Source organism: Saimiri boliviensis, chromosome 12, assembly GCF_048565385.1.
Source record: "Saimiri boliviensis isolate mSaiBol1 chromosome 12, mSaiBol1.pri, whole genome shotgun sequence".
NCBI classification, from domain to species: Eukaryota; Metazoa; Chordata; class Mammalia; order Primates; family Cebidae; genus Saimiri; species Saimiri boliviensis.
This window is the reverse complement of record NC_133460.1, coordinates 103,310,123-103,320,317: the sequence shown is the minus strand read 5'-3', so window position 1 is coordinate 103,320,317 and position 10,195 is coordinate 103,310,123. Positions and strand designations below refer to the sequence as shown.

At 48.6% G+C, this 10,195-nt stretch overlaps 1 protein-coding gene across 1 annotated transcript in view; it reads left to right on the top strand.

Annotated features, from left to right (window-relative positions):
* The window catches only part of LOC141580523 (uncharacterized), a 236,387-nt gene that overhangs the window by 61,643 nt on the left and 164,549 nt on the right, over positions 1-10,195 (top strand). The window contains exon 4 of the mRNA XM_074381583.1: positions 5,609-5,619. The gene's annotated coding sequence lies outside the window, so the exon portion shown is untranslated. The remainder of the gene's footprint in view (positions 1-5,608; positions 5,620-10,195) is intronic.

The following is a 10,195-nucleotide window of genomic DNA, read 5'->3' as shown; positions in this document are numbered from 1 at the left end:
GACACGAACTCATTGTTTTTTATGGCTGCATAGCATTCCATGGTGTATATGTACCACATTTTCTCTGTCCAGTCTATCATTGATGGGCATTTGGGTTGGTTCCAGGTCTTTGCTGTTTGTGCTAATTTTTATAGCAGACGTAAGAACCTGGGGTATACCACAATGTGACGTACTCTCCTTTTGATACATTTATAACTTTAAATCAAATTTCAGTGTTTACATTAATAAGGGTAAACAAATATTGTTCTCCACTGATGCATGTAGCATATGTACTACGATACATTTCTTTTTTATACTTCCTTTTCCCCTTGGAGTCAATAATTGCCTTTTTGTTTGCTTCATCTTCTGGGTACTTATGAATTCAGCTCAAGTGTTTGGTCACACTCTATCCATCAGGTGCTTAGTTGCAACAACAACAACAACAAAAAGGATCTAGCTAGAAGGATAAATCTAGTTTGAGGGATAATTCATTACAGGATGTTCCCCAGGAGGGAGAGGCAGGCGTGGAGACTGCACAACTAGGGACAGTCCTCTGAACTACTGGCTGTCAGGGGGATGAACTACTAGTTGTGCAGTCCCTACTGTACAACTAGGGACGGTCCTCTGAACTATTGGCTGTCGTGTCAGCACGAGTGGTGACTCATGCTGTCCCTGAAGGTTAGATGCCTCCCTGTCTACCTATTCTTGAAAATGGCTTCCCATGGATACTCACTTCCTTACATTGGTTTATCCAGAAATGAAATCTTACATGGATGCAACTGATTGCTGGAGCTCAGGTCACATGTTCACACCTAGCTGCAAGAGAGGCTGGGAAACTTCAGTTTCATCAGGATTAGTTATTCTCTAGGTCTGCTGCCCAGAAGTCATCTGGGATCTTGCTGCATCTTTCTGGATATTTTCTTTGCGTCTCTCCTGGGCCGGACCCTTTTCCTGGGTTCCATGTCTTCCTCTTTGCTTTGGTGGAACATCTCCTCCAGTAACATTCTGAGAAGGAACAAGAGATAACATTTTTGATTTTTCAAGTCTGAAAATGTCCAAACTATTCTTACAGGTAACTGATAATGCAATTTAGCTAGATACAAGGTTCTAGATGGGAAATACTTTTTCTTCAGAATTTTGAATTGTTCCATTGTCTTCTGGCTTCTAATGGGGAGAGACTCAATGCCATTATAATCTTGGTCCTTTGCATGTAGACATTTCCCCTCTTTCCCTGTGGGAAGCTTGTAGAATCTTGTCTCGGTCTAAAATTTAATCATCACATGCCTTCATGTAGGTGTGCTTTCATCCATTATGCTGGTACCTGGTAAGCCTTTTCAATCGAAGCTCAAGGCCTCCGTCTTGAATTATTTCTTTCATGTTTTCTTCCCCTCTGTTTTTTCTGTTCTCTCTTTCTGGGGTGCCTGTTATTTTCATGTTGAACTACTTGAAGTTGTCCCTCATTTTCTCTATTTTTCTTCCTTTACCTTTTTGTCTGCTTTTGGGGAGATATTCTTATCTTTAACTTCTAAGACTTCTATTGAGTTTATTTCTGCTATCTTAAGGTTATTTTTGGTTCTCTAAATGTTTCTTTTTTTAAAAACAGTGTCTTGTTCAGATTTCCTGGATTTAGTATTTTTGCTAATCTCTTGGACAATCTATGATCTAACTGAAAAATTAGTGGTTCCTCCTCCCCCAAAGATTTTCCCTTCCTATCGTTTGTTTTCTTCAAGTTGTTTTTATATACCTGATTTCTCTCTCTCTTTTTTTTTTGTCTGTCTTTCATGTACAAAGTTTTACTTCCCTATCCTGGCAACCCTTGCCTATCCAGTCCTTTTAAAAATTATATACTAAGATGCTGATGGACAGTCTGATTGCATGAGTGGGCTTGTCAAGTGCAGGCTTCACTGGATGGCAGTGACGGTAAACTTTTGGTGCACATTCGAATCACCTGTGGAGCTTTTATTTTTTAGAATAGGGAGCTTTTCAAACCAGGATGTCTGGCCCCTTTCCAGATTAATTAAATCAGAATCTCTGGAGGGTGGGGTTCTGAGATTGGTATTTTTTAAAGCTCCCCAGGTGCTTCTAATTGCAGTCAGTTGAGAACATTGCTCCAGGGTGATTTAGTTCAGCTGTTTTGAGAAACAATCATAACAGCAGAAACATAATTCTGGAAACTTGTAGTCATACCTGTCAAATATGGTATACGGATTCCCTCCTCTAAAATAGAAAATGTGGGAAATAATACAGAGTGGGTGTAGGAAATTGTGTTTTCTTTGACAGGAGGTAATTCCAAGTTAAAAGAAAAGCAAAGAAAACTTTTTCTTCACTTCTATCATTCATTCTTAAAAGAAAAAAACCAAACATGTCAACACCCATAACTCTTTTCTCTTGAGTTGGTCATATTCCCCCATCAAGAATTTTCCAGTCTCCTGCTTCCTTGGCCAGCATTCTGAGATCTGAGTCGGGGAAGGAGACTGGGTCTTGATATCCAATATGGAAGCTTTAATTTAATTTCCCGTTTTCAGTGCAGCTCCTCCCTTCCCACGGGTCCCTGGTGTCCCCCAGTGCAGAGAAGGCCATGTTAATTTCTCTAGAGAATCAGTGTCCAGACTCCCGCTGGGGCAGGAGGCGTGCTTGGCCAACCATGAGGAGTGGGAGAAGTAGTTAGGGTCTGCCTGCTTTTTGCACAGACGTTCAACTGCTTTTCCTGCTTTCAACCTCACTTTGCCCATGCCACCAGGGGCACCCAGCACTGCCCATCTCTCCATCATGGTGGGATTTCTTGGTGCAAATCAAGTTGAATATCAGCTTCTCCATTCAGCTTTCTTGGTTCATCAGTTACCAGATTCCAAAAAGTTGTTCCTGCTGTTTCTCATCCTTTTTGTTCTCATGTGTTTATTCCTTTAAATAATCCCAGGTTGGGCGAAGTGGCTCACGTCTGTAATAATCCCAGCACTTTGGGAGCCTGAGGCGGGCAGATCACCAGGTCAAGAGATTGAGACCATCCTGGCTAACATGGTGAAACCCCATCTCTACTAAAAAGTACAAAAATTAGCTGGGCGTGGTGGCACACTTCTGTAGTCCCAGCCACTTGGGAAGCTGAGGGAAGAGAATTGTTTGAACCTGGGAGGCGGAGGTTGCGGTGAGCTGAGGTTGCGCCACTGAACTCCAGCCTGGCGCCTGGTGACAGAGCAAGACTCTGTCTTAAAAAAAAAAAAAAAAAAAAAGGAAAAAGAGAATCCCTTTATTGTCTTAACAGGATTCGAGGAGGGGAGGACTCACAGGTGGATGCGTTTCAGCCGTCCTCTTTCATCGCAGGTGTTCACCACTACCATAGAAAGAGTTTGTCCTATTGCTTTGTGTGGACATGTGAGTTATTTTCATTTTGGGGAAAGGCTTTTTAACAATTGCAAAGTTAACTGTTCAGATGTAATTTATTTTCTGTGAGGCACAGGTTTCACTCTAAACCTTCCAGGCAATGGCTGATGTCTGAGAAAAACTCTACTGAACATTGATGGGACATTAAAAAAAAAAAATTTACTTTAAGTTCTGGGATACATGTGCTGAATGTGCAAGTTTGCTACAAGGTATATGTACCATGGTGGTTTGCTGCACCTATTAACCTGTCATCTGGGTTTTAAGCCCCACATGCATGAGGTATTTGGACATACTTTTTCAGGACCACCTTTGTTCTTGTTTAGCTGAGACATATGATGGAATGTATCAGAGATGCCGCTGAGAGCTGAGCTTGGGATTTCTGCCACACTTTTTTCTCTGTGCTGGTTTTGAGTCACAATGTCTGCTGCTGTGTGTTTTACAGACATTTTTTGTTTTTTTTTTTCTGGGAGAGCTAGAGTTATGTGTTTGGTTTTGTTTGGACATAAACATTTCTTCCTCAGTTGCTCAATGCCAGGATTTGTAAAGTTGAACTCTGAGCCATGGACTCAGAAATTTATTTAACTGAAATAAAAGAAGACAGAGTTTCCAGGTGGTGCGTTTCCAGAGAGGTGTCTTGAAATAAGGCTCCATGTGGTTCTATTTTTGACCAAGTGGTTTAGGCAGGAGGAGGGGTAGCTGGAGAGGCCAGGGGTTCTTGGAGAAGCTGTTGCCTGTGTGGTTCCCTGGTCTGGCAGTCAAGGAGGGGGTAGGCACAGCTGTGGCCGGGCTGAAGACCGGGTTTCTTGAGTAAGACCCCCGACAGCAGGTGGGGAATGAGACACCCAGAAATCCGGACTCTTGGCCGATGGCCAAGCACAGTGAACTTTTCACAAACTATTTCAGTGTCTCATCCTCCCTAAGGTAGTGGCAGCTCTGAGGAAGGGGAAGGAGGCCATGTCACAAGAAGGAATCCAGACTTCGCTAGCTGAGCGGGCCTTCCTCTTACTAACCGGGCACTCTCTTCCTGGAAACTACTATGTGGCAAACAGTTTTAGGTTTTGTGGGCCTTAAGGTCTCTGTGCATTTTCTTTTTTTTTTTTCTTTCTCTTCTCTTTCCCTTCCCCCTTCTTCCCCACATCTCCCTCCTGCTTTCATTAGAGACAGGGTCTTGCTGTGTTGCCCAGCTAGTTTCAAACTCCTGGGCTCAAGTAATCCTCCTGCCACGGCCTCCCAAAGTTCTGGGATTACAGGTGTGAGCCACTGGCCCGGCCTTTTCTTTTTGTTTTATACAACCCTTTAAAACTGTTCTCGGCTTGCTGGCTATAAAAGAGGCCGCAGGCTGGATTTGGCCCAAGGGCTGCAGTTAGCCAATTCCTGCACCGCATCACTTGGTGTATTTCCCTCCTAGAGCCTCTCACAGTCTGAAGTCTTATTCTGTTTTCCCTGCCATAACGTGAATTCCCTAAGGACAGAGGACTGGGCTGCTTTGTTCTCTGCTGTGCCCTTAGGCCTATGGCAGTGCTGGGCAGAGAGCAGCCCCTTAAATATTGGCCGAATGAGTGGATGTTTTATTCTAGTTTCATCTCTGGGAGGTCATCCGTGAAACAGGAGACCTTGAAGAAGTCATGTTCTGAGATTTTTTTTTTTTTTTGAGATGGAGTCTCACTCTATCACCCAAGCTGGAGTGCAATGGTTTGGTTTTGGCTCACTGTAACTTCCATCTCCTGGGTTCAAGTGATTCTCTTGCCTCAGCCTCTCTAGTAGCTGGGATTACAGGCACCTGCCGCCATGCCTGGCTAACTTTTGTATTTGTAGTAGAGACTGGATTTCACCATGTTGGCCAGGCTGGTCTTGAACTCCTGACCTCAAGCAATCTGCCTGCTTTGGCCTCCCAAAGTGCTGGTATTACAGGCATGTGCCACCACACCCAGCCTGCGTTCTGAGTTTCTAATTCCCAGAGCAATGTGGGGATTTGGTTCTTCTATAGCTGTGTGTGGATTTCCTTAGCCCTCCAGGCGGGCTCCTGTGAGCACGGAGGAGGAACAGCAAACAGCCCTGGAGCCGCGGGCTGCCTCTTGCCTCTCACTTGCAGCTTTGCACAGCCTCAGGCCCATTCTGTCTATGTTCAAAGAGGGATTTTTCTGTAAAAACGGATCTCATCTTATCAATCTTCTGCCCCAGCTGTTGTACAAACACACGTGATAGTCAAATTATTTAAAATCAGGTACAGGCACAGGCACTGGCCAACCAGGGCAGGTGGCGGCTAGGCTGCAGCTGTTCCCTCCGCCTGCTTCTCCAGCCTTGTCCCAGCCTCTCCCCTGCACCCGGCTTTTGCCATGACAGATGTTTCCACTTTCTTTGAACCATCCATGCCCTTCTTCTTTGTTCATGCCCTTTCTTCTACCTGGAATGTTCTTCCCTAAGCTTTTTTTTTTTTTTCCTTTTGTCTTTTTCCTGGCAAACTCCTATGCACCCTTTGAAGCCCAACTGAAATGTCAGCTCCTCTGTCCCCCAGACACTTAGCTGCTCCCTTTTCAGAACTCCCACAGCTCTTCGACCCTTCTTAGCCATCACACTTCTGTGAGATTATTGTCACTGATTTGGGTTTGTCTGTCCTGCATTGAGGATCTGGTCCTCAACGTCTAGCTCCCAATCCTAATCTATAAATGTTTACAGAATGAAAGGGATGTAGAGGGAAAGAACAATCACGTGGTAGATTTCAGGGAGCAAGCGTCTGGGCTCAATCTGACACTTCCCCTCCCGGGTTTTCACATTTGGCTTCACTGCCATTGCAAGTGGGCATTTTTTTGGTGAGACTCTCACAAGCTGAGAGAATTGGATGGCAGAACTGGGCAGTTGGTCCTTTAAGAACTGGCACCTGTCTGCCCAGTGCCCCAGGCTCACTGCAGCCATCTGGAGGAGGTGAAGCTGCAGGGTGGAGGGCTGAGTCCAAATCTGGAGATGCCACTGGGAGGCGAGGGACTCACGGGGGAGCCACCTTGCCGCTGTGGGCCTGGCCCCTCCTGTTCCCACTCAGGTTCCCGCTGAGGTCCCTTCCAGAGCAATAGTGTCAGGGACTCCGCAAAAAGACGTTTGGTTATCAAATCAGATCTTTTTTTTTGGCTGATCAAAAACCACCACCCATTCCTTAAATGCCTCCTTCCCCGGAAGTCTCCTCCAGCTCTGACTCAGAATCCCTCTCTGGGGCCTCCAAGCTCCAAGCCACATTGTGCACAGGGTATGGCTGTGACCCAGAATAACAGCAGCTGCACCCAGAGTTCAGCTGAGCACAGGTACAGCACTAAGGGCACACCTGGCAATGCGTGCAGCTCGGCACTCACAATAGCCTCCTCATCCCAGTGTACAGTGTGGATCAGAGAGGGGAGGTGGCCAGCTGTCAGCTCCCCGGGCCACCCCAGAGGTCACCTGCGAACAGTCCCTGCACACTGGTGGCCTCCTGTCTCTCTTCCTGAGGATGTCTTCTGACTGGGGGAGTGTGCCATCCTCAAGCGCTGGCCTGGTCTGAGGTGCCAGGGAGTTGACACCTTGGAGCATGCCCTAAATCCCCAACCACTGAGGATGGGTGGTAGACAGACACCACAGTCCCACTCCTCAGTGGGACGGCTCGGGGGCATTCCAGCCCATCTCTGAAGGGTTCTCTGTGGGGTGAGCCAGCCGTGGTGGAGGATGCGCATGGCTCCTTGCTGTTGACTGCCCCACTCCCCAGCCGTGCTTCTTGGGATCATGTCCCAGGTAAGCCACCTGTACCCACATCCTTGCGCCAGGCTTGACTTCTGGGGAACTCAAACTGACCCTTGCCTGAGAACCTACAACTTCAGGGGCCAATTCGATCTGAGCCAGGTCAGGCTGATGCTTAGCCTCTCACGTCTTGTTAGTGGCTGGCTCAGGAGAAGCTTGTCAGGTCTAGGTCAGAAGCCCCTGGTTTGTAAGGCACTGGACTTCAGTGTGGCCTGGGTGACCTTTCAGTAGTGTTTGCTGACTGAAGGTGTTTGTTTTCCAGGAAGCCGGAAGAGGCCCGAGGATACCCCCTGCCTCTGGCTTCAGGCCAGGCTGTTGGCAGAAGAGGGAGAGCTGGGCATGGGTGGTGGGGAGCAGACTTGGGGGATGCCGTCCCTTGGCCTTGCCTCTGGCCGCTCAGGCTGGGTTCTTCTTTCCCAGGCCCACCTTCAGCTCCACCTGGCATTTAGCCACTGCCCTCAGGTTCCACAAACTTGGCCAGGAAAAGTTTCTTTGAAAGGTGTGACCAGCTCAACCTGCTCGGGAGGCCCTGTGCGGACGGGAAGGGGATGTACATCCTGGTCCCTAGCCCGAAGGTCAGAAACTGGCTTGGCACACTAGATAGGCATCCTTGGAACAGTTGCAAACCACTCGAGGCTGAGGACGGTTCTGTTCTAAATTGAGAGACAGAGACTCTCAGTGTTGATGGCAGCTCAAGAAGGAGGCTGGAGTAGTCCTGGGTGAATTTCTCGAAGACAGAAAGATTATGCTCTGGCAGGAAACGGGGGACACCCAAGCGGGGTCTCTGGGAGAGACTGGGAACTGTTTGCAAAGGGGGAGGTGGGGACACAAGTAAACCCACCTGGGATGGGACAGGACCTCATCACTAGCACAGGGAGTGAAGCTCTTACCACCCTGGCTGGAGGGTGCAGGGGCATCAGAGCTGGTGTGAGAGCCGGGGGTGGCAGCCCAGGATCTCCTGTTTTGAGCCGCTGGCTGGAAGGTGGAGAACCAGCCCCGGCCAGTCTGCAGCCCAGATGCCCTCTCCTCCCACCCTCCAGCCTCTGGCTGGCACCTTCCACTGGATGAGCTCAGCCAGGAACTGAGGCCTGGGGTCACATCAGCCCTGGGGCTCAGAGCTGGGTTAGGGATGTGGGGGAGTCCACAGAAGACATCCAGTCAGTGGGCATCTCGGTGGTCTGGCTTGCGTTTTCCCATGGCAATGTCCGGTACAGACGGCAGCAGCCTGATATTGCAACCATATGATCTTCTGTTTAATCAGAAAATGTGCCAGGCCCAGAACTTGGTGTGTGGCTTTATTTTCAACTGGCTGCCTTCCTTTCTCGAATTCTAAAGCAACCGAACAGCCCCGCATTTGGAATAATTGCTCTGTTCGTGCCGTTGCTCATGTTTCCCTGACCTTGAAAGAGCCATTTTCCAGGACCGTTGCTAATGGACCTTCATGCGATTGCAATAAAATATCCTGGTGCTTGGAGGAGAAAGGAGAAGCTGCCTCGAGTGATGCTTTGCTTGCCCCAGTGTCTTCCTATGAAATCGCAGTGTGACTCATTCCCAGCCTCCCTCCCCCAGTGCCCTGGCTGCTTTTGCTTTGGCCCCTCCAATGCTGCATTTGTAAGTCCTTTGACATTGGTGCAAAACCCACCTCTCCCCATTGAGTAACATGACGGCCCACACCTGACCCTTGTTTCAATGTCTTTTCCAATCAAGCACAAAATGCCAAGAACCAAGGGTGAATTGGCCCCGTCAATCTATGGAGTGGGAAGGATTCTGCCAGTGGATGCATCTGGAACGTTCAGTAGATTTTCGGAGACCTGAAAGATGCCTTTAACTAGGAGGCTGGATCTCCGGGCTCTAAGTGAGATGTGTGTTCCTTCCGCTTGCAGCACACAGCCCCTCTCGGAGCTCTGCCTGTCCAGATGGCCTGATCCTCACGTCCCCACCTGGCCTGCTGGCTTCCTCCTGGCTGAAGGGTGGAAATGAATCTTTGTACAGAATAAGCCTCTCCAACCCGACCTGGGAATGAGTAACAGCTTAGCTGGTGGCCTTCGGCGTGGGATGACGGCTCTGGATAGCAGCTGGAGGCTTCACTGGGATGGGGGTGGCTCATTGTGGGGTGCCTGGTGGAAGTGTCTGAGCTGGGTCTTTAGAAGGAGCGAGCGCAGCACATAGAGTTCTTGTGTGGTCTGAGATGTGTGCTTGGGCAGAGAACTGTGTCCAGAGAGTCGGGCTGTGAAGTGGGAGCCTCCTGTGAGGGCTGCAGCGTTTCCAGGCAGATCCCTGTTTTCCAATCTGAACTCTAGAAGATCTTGGTTCTCTTCCTAGCTCTGGCCTCTAAATTCTGCTGGGAGCCTGGAAGAGTCTCCTTTCTCCTTCAAGTTTCTCATAAGCAATGCCAGGAGTTGGATAAGGACATGAGTCCCTACTGGCTCCGATAGCCCAGCATCACTGTCACCCTGGGATCCCTTTGCTGACCTCCTGGTCCCAGACCAGTAACTGTAGCACCATACACCTGAGGCGCCCCAGCTGCTTCCAAGGCTTCCTGTGCCTCAACCCTCATGACCTTGTTACTCCGGAAATTCTACAGCATGGAAGTGTGGGCTCCTCGCTCCCTGGAGGAGCCTCGCTCTGTCGCTTCCTTAGACCTCTGCCTGAGCCTGTCCCCTTCTGGGGCGCTGGAGCGTATACCTCACCTGAGCTAGCTTTCTGTTTCTGCTGTACAAATTACCACAAACTTAGGAGCTTACAACCCCACACAGTATTATCTTACAGTTCTGGAGGTCAGAAGTTTGATACGAGTCTCACTGGCTTAAAACCAAGGTGCTGGCAGGTCTGCCTCCTCCTGGAGACTCTAGGGGTATATTAGTCTGTTCTCGTGCTGCTAATAAAGACATACCAGAGACTGGGTAATTTGTAAAGAAAAAGAGGTTTAATGGATTCTGGATTCCACGTGGCTGGGGAGGCGTCACAATTATGGTGGAAGGCGAAGGAAGAGCAAAGGGCATCCTACATGGCAACAGGCAAGAGAATGTGTGCAGGGGAACTCCCACCTATAAAACCAGCGGATCGTGTGAGACTTGCT